Source organism: Sciurus vulgaris (assembly GCF_902686455.1).
Source record: "Sciurus vulgaris genome assembly, chromosome: 9".
Taxonomy (NCBI): Eukaryota; Metazoa; Chordata; class Mammalia; order Rodentia; family Sciuridae; genus Sciurus; species Sciurus vulgaris.
The window spans coordinates 124,725,822-124,736,966 of NC_136469.1; the positions used below are offsets into that span (position 1 = coordinate 124,725,822).

The 11,145-nt window shown below is 36.3% G+C and overlaps 1 pseudogene across 1 annotated transcript; it reads right to left on the reverse strand.

The window, feature by feature from the left end:
• Positions 1 to 9,726: 9,726 nt before the first annotated feature.
• On the reverse strand, positions 9,727 to 10,877 carry LOC306669478 (small nuclear ribonucleoprotein-associated protein B-like; annotated as a pseudogene). The gene has a single exon. The product of its transcript is annotated as a small nuclear ribonucleoprotein-associated protein B-like (transcript).
• Between the last annotated feature and the right edge of the window lie 268 nt (positions 10,878 to 11,145).

Consider the following 11,145-nt stretch of genomic DNA (forward strand, 5'->3'; position numbering starts at 1 on the left):
AGAATAAGAGCAACGATGTGCCGTTTTTTTTCACTCTTATGTAATCTTGTTTTGAGGTGAATTCAATGGTCTGATGTTATATAATAAGATCCAGTTAATGCAGTGCTGACAATCACTGTTGGCTAGACAGAAAACTATGTTATGCATTTTTCACCTTTGACCAAAAGTCCATCTTATTTGCACTCATTTCTTTGTTTTTATCATCAAGGCACATTATCACAAAAAAAAAAAAAAAAGAAGACGAAGAAGAATAAATAACGCTATAACTTTTCACATGTTGCATATTTTGGATGGGAAAAAAAAGCACAATTACGTAACAGACAAAAGGCTTAGTAAGTTCGTGTTTAGAATGAATAGTTAAACATCCTTGGAGAAAACTCTAATATTTAAAACAAAAATATATCTCAATTTTTTTTACTGTCATTTATTCTTTCTCTTTTCTCTTTCTCTTCTCCCTTCCCCACTCACACATACATTGAAAATATGCAGAGTGTGATACACACACACACACACACACACACACAGTGATATCATAATCAAACTCTATAACAAGTTATTATTATTGCAATTGCATTTTTCCATTTTTTAGATCCATCTATCTATCCATCCATCCATCCATCCATCCATCCATCATCTAGTAGCTATCAAAACCCTCACATTGTTTTAGCTAATTTTCCTTCTCAACTGCTGTGAATGAGGAGGTAATTTTGCCCTTCTTACCTAGGCATTGTTGGCCCTGCAGGGTAAAGTACAAAATTCCATTCTTTTTTTTTTTTTTTTTTTTTTAATTTGGCTTTCTATTCAGGAGGAGGAATTGATGATGCTCTTATTCTGGACCTTGTAGTAAACCTGAAAATGATCAAGCTATATTATTTTATAGGCCTCATAGTCCTTCAAAGGTATCATTCCAGTTCTTCCTTTTTTCTTTTGCCTCCTATCTTCATATAGTATGAGTACACAGGAGCCTGTATTTTAAAAGAAAGTTAATACACCCTATTATCCTTTTATATACTTCTTTACCAAGTGTCTAAGTAGAAGAGAATGTTAAATAATGCAATGGACACACATCCAGCCCATACTGGTAGACTATAAGTGTGACATTTGAAGAAGTTTCTCTTAAACTTTATACTAAAGCATTTTTTAACTTGGGGTAAAGTAAGGAAGACAAAACTATTAACAATCCATATCTCTCTCTCTCTCTCTCTCTCTCTCTCTCTCTCTCTCTCTCTCTCTCTTTCTCTCTCTCTCTTCTCTCTCTCTCTCTCACACACACACACACACACACACATACACAGCCTAATTTGAGGACAATGTTCTTTATTTTTCTCTTTGATACTTTACTCTCATCCCTATATTATTCTCTTCCCTAACTTATTCTTTGACCTAGACCTAGCATGTGTCTGCCTCGTATGTGGTCTGTCCATATCTATGTCTCTCTTTTTATTTTATCTTTGTAAGTGGAAGTACTAAGAATCAGCTGGGCTAGAGTGGCAATCTTTATTCCTTATTAAAGTCTGGGTTCATATGGTGTCACTGTAGTGTTCTTCAGACTACAAAGGAAGTGATTAAAAGAAATTTGTAGCATTATCACTCTCATCCATTTGTTACTCCAACATGGGTGTTTATATCTTTGTTTGTTTGTTTTGGTACCTGGGGATTGAACTCAGGGGTGCTTAACCACTGAGCCACATCCCCAGACCTTTTATTTTGAGACCAGTTCTCTCTAAGTTGCTTAGAATCTTGGTAAATTGCTGAGACTCACTTTGAAATGTGTGATTCTCCTGCCTCAGCATACTAAGTCTCTGGGATTATGGGCATGTGCCACCACACCTGGCTATATCATTATGTTTAAGAATGATATATTCTTCATATGTGATGTGTTGCACATTTACATACAATCGCATATCCACATACTAGTATGTCCACTTATCACTCTAGCAGGAAAGAATTTACTATTCACTTATGTTCCTTACCAATTTAGATTAGAACTACCCCAGGGTGCATGAAGTTCGTTCTACCTCTTTCTCTAGGCATGGAAAAAGGAGTTCACTAATGAACCTTAAGATGAGAGACATGAAATAAGCACTTATCAGGAGTGCTGCTTATCTGCCTTGTAGAAGGCATTTGTCCTCAGAGAATTTTCAATTCAATTGTAACTGATGCATTAATAATGCCACCAGAGCACCAAACCTACCATAAACACTGGAAGAGATAATGTATAAGAAAGTTTCATTCTTCTCAACAAAACAAGAAATCTGAAAGAAATTGTTATGATGAATTAAACTAAAATAGGATTCATAACAAATTGCTACATTAATGACTTTAGTGTTCTTTATATTTTGAATGACCTATTAGTAAACAAGACTGTTGTAATATATTTGGAAAAATGGTAATAACCAATAAGTAATGACATATTGGCATAACAATTTCTATCTTCCAAAATAAATGTTAAATAATGGAAAGTAAGAAAATCTAGATGTTTCATGGAAAACAAATCCTTTTTGTTTCAGTTTATTCAACAAATAAGTTTCATTTGAGATTAGAGAGCCCAGATAATTATAGAGAATTTAAAATATTTACATTGTGAACATTTTATTACTATTCATAGGTGACACTCTTCAAAAACCAGTGAAAGGCAATTCCAAGTGAATGGATGCAGCTAAGATCATGCTCCTCCAATTGCTCATTCTTGGTCTATTTACTTGTAACTACACAGTAGAGGCTTTGGTATTAAAGCCTATATCCTCACCAGCATGAATTAAAGGCTAACTCTGTGTTAGCTGGACAAGTCTTCAAAATGGATCTACTTCTCAGGGACAGGAAGAATAAGTTCTGGCCCTTTATCCACCCCTGTGATTTTCATTTTAAACTGAATCAAAAATTCTGAATTTTCATTTTAACAAATGAACTAAACTTCTCCAATGGCTTTTTTATATTTTCATAAAACAGTATCATACAGAGGCCAAAGTTCACAGTTTTATCATGGATTATAGTTCATGCTTTTTATTATACATGTTATATGGAATTTAATTTAGGAGTCTGCAAATTTCTAAAGACTGTAAAATACTGGACACATGAAATAGTAATGTGATTTTCTTCTCTGAATTTTTCATGCACATAATGATTAACTTATCTTGTCCCTAGAATGGTATAGCATGGTAATATAAGATGCTTCCATTTTATTTCACTTTGGTGTCCTCCTACTTAAACCACTGAAATCTATTTGAATATCATTTAAGCATGTTAGTAAAAAAAGAAAAAATGAATCCAATTTATTAACTATGTGGCATTGTAAACAAAGAAACTTATAAACAATGATATGTTTTACAGATTATCATTAACATCGGTGGTTTAAAAAAACATTTCATAAAAACTAGATGTGAAGCACTGGTCACCAATGTTTCTGAGTCTGGTGAGTTAGAATACATTCATGTACAACATACTCCATGAAGCAGATTAATTACTTATAGATAGTCAAATAAGGGACAGAAGAGGTCTAGGATTCATAGTGAGATGGATACCATAGCTCAGAAAAGTACCTGAGGTAGATAAAGTCTAGATGAAGTCTAGATTGTGCATACCCCAGTAGAACCCCAGAAGAAAGACAGACTTCAAAGGGCAGCTCCCCGCAGCTTAGGCACCTTAGAGCTATAGAACTCACTGAGCTGAAGCACTGAAGGACATTCTGTCCTTGAGGATCCAGGGAATATTGTCCTAGTCTGCTCCCTCCTCAAGATTCTGCTTTCCATTACCTTATACTGTTGTTCTTGAGAGTTAAAGGCAAGGAAGGTGGTTGTGGTGTGGGGTAGGGGTCAGCTAAAGCCACTCAGGGAACTGTGCCGGAGTAGCAAATGAACAGACAATACAAATTCTCCAGAATTGGGACATAAATATTAATTCTTCCATAAAAGTCAATGTGCTTAACCTACATTTAACAGGAAGTCCAGTGACAATAAAAAGAACAAAGAAGTCTGGAACTTCCAGAATATGACCCTCCCTCAAGACATTACTGCTGACATACAAGAGCAAAGTGTTCCTTGCGTTGTCCAGAAAAATGTGAAAATTTTATATACTTTTTATATGTTTAGTTTAATTCCGCTAAAATATCCTTCCATTCTGGGACCAACAGTAATGTGAAGAATACAGGAACTTAACAGAAAATAACTGATATTTTACTCAGAACAAAAAGTCCTCTTACTGGAAAGTAAAATGTACCTGAGTCTAAGTCACATATCCGAGGGTGAAAGGGCGGAAAAATGTCTGTATTTCCCTTATGAGACAGTGAATACTCTCAAAAGTTAAACCAACATGTTATACTGATGTTGGAGGAAAAAGAAAACATGAGATTTATTTCTTTATAAATGTTTATGCTGAAAAATTGAAAAGAAACCTTCATTCCCAGCACTGCTGTTTAGACATTGATCAATGCTCCACAGAAGATCCCTAAAACCAGTCCTGACTTAGTCATTCTTCATTCTTTCTTCAAAATAAACATATATTATTATATCTATTTCACAAAATAAAAAAAAAAAAAAACAGGTTATTTGACTTATGTACACTCACCATGTACCAGTGTAGTGGTAGCTAAAATAGCCTGTGGGCATCTTTTGTAGATGTCTATAGAAGATAGGCTAGTTTGTCTCTGGAGATGAAGATGTGTCATATAGAGGTGTTTTAATTTCAAATGGCATAGGAAGCCCTAGGAAAATAAAATAAAATGACATTCCCAATAGCATATGGAAAGAAACTCTTCAGACTTTATGGGCTACATTTGCTATAATAATGTAGCTTAACAAATTACCACAATGCCTTTGTAGCTTGGAGAACTAAATATCTACCTTTACTCTGCCATAAAAATTTATAAATTTAAATGTTGCTCTTCTGAGCTTCCCTAACCTCAACTGTGTTTTGCTTTAGATTGTATATTTAGTTTAAGTCTGCTAAAATATCTTTCCATCCTGGGACCAATAGTAATGTGAAGTGTACTCTTCTCATGATGGATTCCGGAAAGACAAAAGCAGTCAAAGCCCTAAAGTACCATTTAAAGTTTCCACTGGAATTATGTGAGTATTCAGTGCCCGAAGCAAATTCATGGCTGAGTCCAGAATCACTGGGTCAGGAAAAAGTGCTCCTCTAACTACAGAGGGAAGTATAATAAAGCACATCATAATTTACATACATGCTTTTAATATTAGGAAGGAGAATTAATGGGGAATAATCTAATCTACCATGGAGTGATCCAGTGGAATCTCTAAACTTAAAAGATACTTACTTCTTCGGGGTGAAGAAATCCTAGCAGGTATCGTGGCTGGGTGACCTGATTGCTACCTTTTGGTGAAGCTTAAATGTCATAATAACTAATAAATTAAGTTGCTTTATTCCATAAAGTATTAAGAGTTTGATGATCTAGATTGACATAAAAATGCTATTAGGTTGAGTTCTACACTTCTGATTTTTTTTTTTTTTTAAAGAGCAAAGTTTTGTCTAGAAAACAAACTTCCTTACTTTGGAGCTAAGAGTACTCTACTTACAAACATCTCCTCATTTACAGGAGCATCTATTCTGCAAACATGAACCTATCATTTCCTTGCTAAATTGAGTGCAACCAGTTAGGGAAATGGGACTGCAGATTCACTGCAGCTATTCTATCATTTTTCGTCACCATACCTTATTCATTGTGTGTTGTTATTTTGATTACCGGGCTCATTGAAACCCAGTATAATGCCTAACACAGACAATCTGATAGGAGTCAAGTCTGATGTATATAAGAATAGTGGTTATTGCTGTCACTTACTGCTAGCAGATTGAAGGTGTGACAATGTTGCAGCAAAAACATCTTTTTCAGTAGTCTATTAAACAGAACCAGGGGGAAGAACTGATTAGCCCATTTGGTGAAATCATCTCAAATGGGCAGCTAAAAGTCAAAATCAATGAATCCTGTTCATAGAACCGAAGTTAATAGTAAGTACTGATAAATAAGTGTGGAAGGAATGTACAGGGAAGAGAGGTAAAAAGGGAGGATAAAGAAGAGAAAGTGTACATATTTTTATGCATCTATGCTCCTAAATCAATGCTTTGTTTTGCTGCAAGAATTTAATTTAACATACTTAATTCCAGTAATTACTTAATATATGATGGAGGAATAAAAAGAAAATGTAGCATGAAAAAAGAGGGTTTTCAAACTGATTTGATTCTTAAATGTATTCCCTGAAATGTGACTTTGAACAAGTCTAAAACTTGCTTAAAATGCTTAATATCATAATCCATCAGGGAAATGGAAATCAAAACTACAATGAAATATTATCTAACTCCAATTATAATGGCTATCTTAAAAAGCTAACAAACACTGGTGAGCATGTGAATTAAAAGGAACTCTCCTACACTGTTGGTGGGAATGAAAAATAGTGAACCATTATGGAGCACAGTAAAAATAGTCCTTAACAAATTAAAAACAGATTAACCATACAATCCAGTCATCACACCAAAGAGACACTGCATGCCCCTCTGGATTTTAATACTATTCACAGTAGCTAAGATATAGACCTGGTCTCAGTGCCCATCAATTAATAAAGGAAAAAAGAAAATGTAGTACATATACAAAATGAAATATTATTCAGCCATAAAGCAAATTAAATCCTGTCATTTTCAGCAAAATAAGTGCTACAGGACATCATGCTAAGTGAAACAAACCTCCTCTGTGAACGCTAAACATTCTCCACTGAATGAAGAAGGGTAATTACAGACATTGGGAAGAGGGAGGGGAGTAAAGGAAAGCTCATACATGTGTTGAAATATCACACTGAACCCCAATCATATGTGCAAATCATGTGCACCAAGCAAAAATAAAATTAAGAACTACAGACACAAGAACCGTATTAATGGAAGTATAAATGAAAAGAAAGAGAAAATCTGAAGGAAAGAAAAATCTTTGGTATATATTGGGGGTAAGGGGAGGGGGTGAGAGAAGAATGGAGGAACTTCAGATTACATAGAGGGAAATGAGAGGGAGGAGTGGGGAGGTATAAAAAATGGTGGACGGAGGCAGACATCATTACCCTATGTACATGTATGATTACACGAATAGTATGAATCTACATCATGCACAAACATAGAAATGAAAAGATGTACCCCATTTGTGTACAATGAATCAAAATGCAGTCTGTAAAAATTTAAAAAATAATAAAAAAGAAAAATTCTGTCTACACCATTATTTATTTCTTATTGTGTCCTAAAGCAATAGCAAATGTAAAGCAACTAATGTCCCTGTGTATATTTTCATGAGTCTTTTTGTTTTTTACAAGAGAATAAGGAAAATTATTTGAGTAAGAGATTATTTCTTCACACAAATGTTCATTGGTGAATCTTTCTAGAACAGAGAGCAACTTCCAGAACTTCAGATAGTTGACTATAATATTCAAATAAATGATGGTGGATGTACTATATGCATCTGTTTTTATTCACTGTTAACTTTGAAGAGGTATAAAAATGAGAATTGGAGCTTTACATAGAGAATATGTCTGAAAAAAATACATGCATTCTACCTGGTTTTCATTTCACAAGCATTTATTTACGCATACAACTAATATCCATGATGATGTTATTCTGGAGTACAGAAAAATTAGATTTGGAAGTAGCTATCAAGGGCTGAGTCTTAGTGCTCTCAATTACTAGTTTTATGACTGGAGCAAGTCACTTCAATGCCCATGTCTCAATCTACTCATAGTCAAAATGGGAATATCAATGCACATACTATCTTCCTTGGAGAATGAGAAGACACTCCAAAGAGAGTATCCTGTACCCTCTATAGACCTGCAGCCACTGTTCAAGTGCACTTGCTATTGTGAACTTCCTTTCAATGCAACTTTTTGCATTTGGTCTGAAGTCTGAGTATTCTAACTTAGCAGTGTTGACACACAACTCAGCCCTAATGACAAGAAAATTCAATTCTTGCAGAGGAAGAAAATGAATCGTATACCATACAGTCACACATTTGGAACCTGTTATTTTCAATAATAACATGTTAGGGAAGCATTCATTATCGACTAGAAATAACTGATTCCAACAGTTAGCCATAGCAGAGTTCATGCTGGGTGCTAAGATGCTGACATCGAACAGAAGAGGAGAGTAAGTACTGTGAGCTCAGGTCTGGCAGAAGACATCCATCAGCATGGTTGATTTTCAAGGCACTGTATTATTTCTTCTCAATCAGCAAGTTCAAGGTAGGCTCTTGTACAGCAGGAAGAGTTGTTCAGTCATTGCTCTCTGACTCTGTACTGTTCACCCCTTGTCATTTGTACTAAATCTAAATTATTTAAAGGTCATTTCTCTTTTAACCCACAGGTCTGGCTTAATACTCAAAAGTCACCCTTAGGTTAGAGGATATAAACTCAGTTATTTGAACCTGGAAGAGCTAACCTGCTTTCATGAAGATCTCAGCTTTATAGTCAGATAAATGTCTTCAGATGCATTTGTGCAGAGCACAGCCAAATGATATGAAGCCCGTTAGGAGATTACATTTCTATGCTCCCTTCCAGCAGATAAGTTTATCCAGGGACCTATATCCTCTTCATTTCTCAGCAGGAGAAAGAGTATTAAGACTTGAAGCCTAATAAAATGCATAGCAAAGCAATTTCACGGGTAAGACAAGGACCAGGCTTGGGGTGGGGATGCACTGTCCATCAGAATTAGTTTAAGAAGCCTGTCATGCATTGGTATCAGAGATCTTCTGGAAGTCATGTCTAAAACGTTGGGATTATCAACAACAGAATGATTGAACTTGAAGCCAGGAGGAAAATCAGGATCACAAATTATTGTGATAAAAGTAAAAGAGAGAACGAAGAGTTGGAAAGGTATTAAGGAATTATCTTCACAGCAAAAATTGAATACAGCAAACACACAATAGACTTGCCTGTTAATCAGTACTATGTAAAATACAAATTAATCAAAAACCTACAATAAGAAAAATGGTCACTAACAATATGCATACACATAGATTCTCATAGAGTCTCCTAGAATGGATTTAATTCACTTTGGACTTTTTGCTGGTAGAAGGATAAATAGATTGAAATCTGATACTGAATTTTATTTAATTGAAATGTACAAGTATAGAAAATGATTTTTAAAATTATTTTTCTATTGCCTGGTCTCATTAGTATGTAAAATAAAAACACACAAAAAATTCACAGATTCAGAGTAGAATGGTGATCGCCACAGCTTGGGTGATTAGGGAGCAGGGGCCAATGGAGAGATGTTGATCAGAGTGTTCCTACAACCAACAGGAATGCTTTTTGTCAGTCCACAGTAGGAAAATGTGAGACTGAAAGTTGACAAATGGCTGTCTGGGGTTAAAGGGTTGGGGAAGAAAAGAGGATGAGAAGTTAAAAATGTGGAACAAGGTTATGGAGTTTGTTTTTTCAATGACAAAAATACATGTGGTCCTGGTTGCATAAATTTGCAAGCAAACTAAAAGCCATTACACTGCCGTATTCCTTAAATGGGTGCATTATTTTACATATCTCAATACAAAGCCACTTTTAAGAAAATAATAAAATTATTTTCTACTAAAATATATTTAGATTATATTTATAGTATAATCCTACAGTCAATAAAGATCCATTTTGTACCAAAAATTACAAATAGATGACTTTTGAATTTCAACAAGAAGATAGCTTTGTTTAAACAAAAGTTTGTAAAGCACTTCTTTGGTTTTTGTTTTTGTTTTTGTTTTTGTTTTTTTTTTCCAAGAGCAAATGAATGTTTATTTCAACGAGCTGAAGTTTTGAGTTTGATGAGAGAAAATGTCTCAGTCCAATTTTGCAAATCTCTTATTATGGGACTATATATCAGATGCAAAGGTGTAGTATTTTATAGGGAAGTAACTAAGATTAGGGCCAATTTTTCCAAGGCAACCCTTTTGACTCTATTAAGCACCCAATATATCAAAGGATGCTTACAAATGGATACGTCAGGTGCATTTACAATATTCTCTTGAGAGTTTATTATAAACCAGTCTCATAGGCCACAAGGAAATAAAAGAACTATGTACAGCCTTACGGGAAACGGGCAGAGAGCTGAGGAGGGCCAAGATGAGTCTAGGGCCCTGGTGGGTGCATTCCCGGGGGAGGGGGCCGCATTCCTGGAGGTGGCATGCCCATCGGGGTCCCTCGTCCAGGGAGACTCCCCACTGGGGGACCCATGGGAGGCCTCATACCAGGAGGCGGGCCCATCATGCCTGGAGGGCTGCCCCTCGGCCCATAGGTGGTGGAGGACCCCCACGGCCTGGTGGGTACTGGGTTGGAGCCCCTGCAATACTGGCAGTGGCAGCAGCTACAGCAGCTGCAACAGCACCTCTTCCTTGTGGGTCATCACCTGTTGGGATGGCCCACCAACCCCGCGGACTGGTCCAGCAAGACCTGCAGGAGCCTGGGGCATAGGAACACCAGCTGGGATTCCTCTGCCAGCAGCCCTGCAATTCCTGGGCCTCTGGCAGCTCCGGCGAGTGGTACTCGAGCGATGTCAGTATCTGGGAGGAGGTCCTTCTACTGTCATTGAGACCAGGTTCTCCCCTCAAAGCAGCACCAGGCCAAGGACTCATTTCTCTTCCCTTTCTGCTTGTTTGGAGTTCTTCGGTTTGATCTTCCTGAACTCATCACAATCACAGAGGATCAAATTCATATGCTTGTCGAAAGCCTTGAAGGTACCAATGAAGATCCGGCCATCTTGCAGGATGCACCTCATCCTGTAGTCAATGTGCTGCAGCATCTTGCTGCTCTTGCCCACAGTCATGGTGGCGGTTCTGATGGCTTTGATTCCCGCGGGATTCGCCTCCACCAAGGCCTAGACACCCGCCAACAGCCGGATTCCTGCCATCGCTACCGGAAATGCCATTTCTTAGGTTCTTAATTATTGAAAATCACTTACGAACTGATCAAAATTAAATTTAAAAAAAAAAATTTAGAAATTCTCTTTATATCCAGTCTAAGAATTCAGCTAGACCTAAATCAAGTAGACAGTAAAAAATGGGGTTTTAGAAATTTTTTATACAATAAATATTATGCACAATAATAAAAATGGTTATAACCGTGTAAATACTCATGGACTCTCATAGAGTCCCATAGAGTGGTTTTAATGTGCTTTGGACTTTTT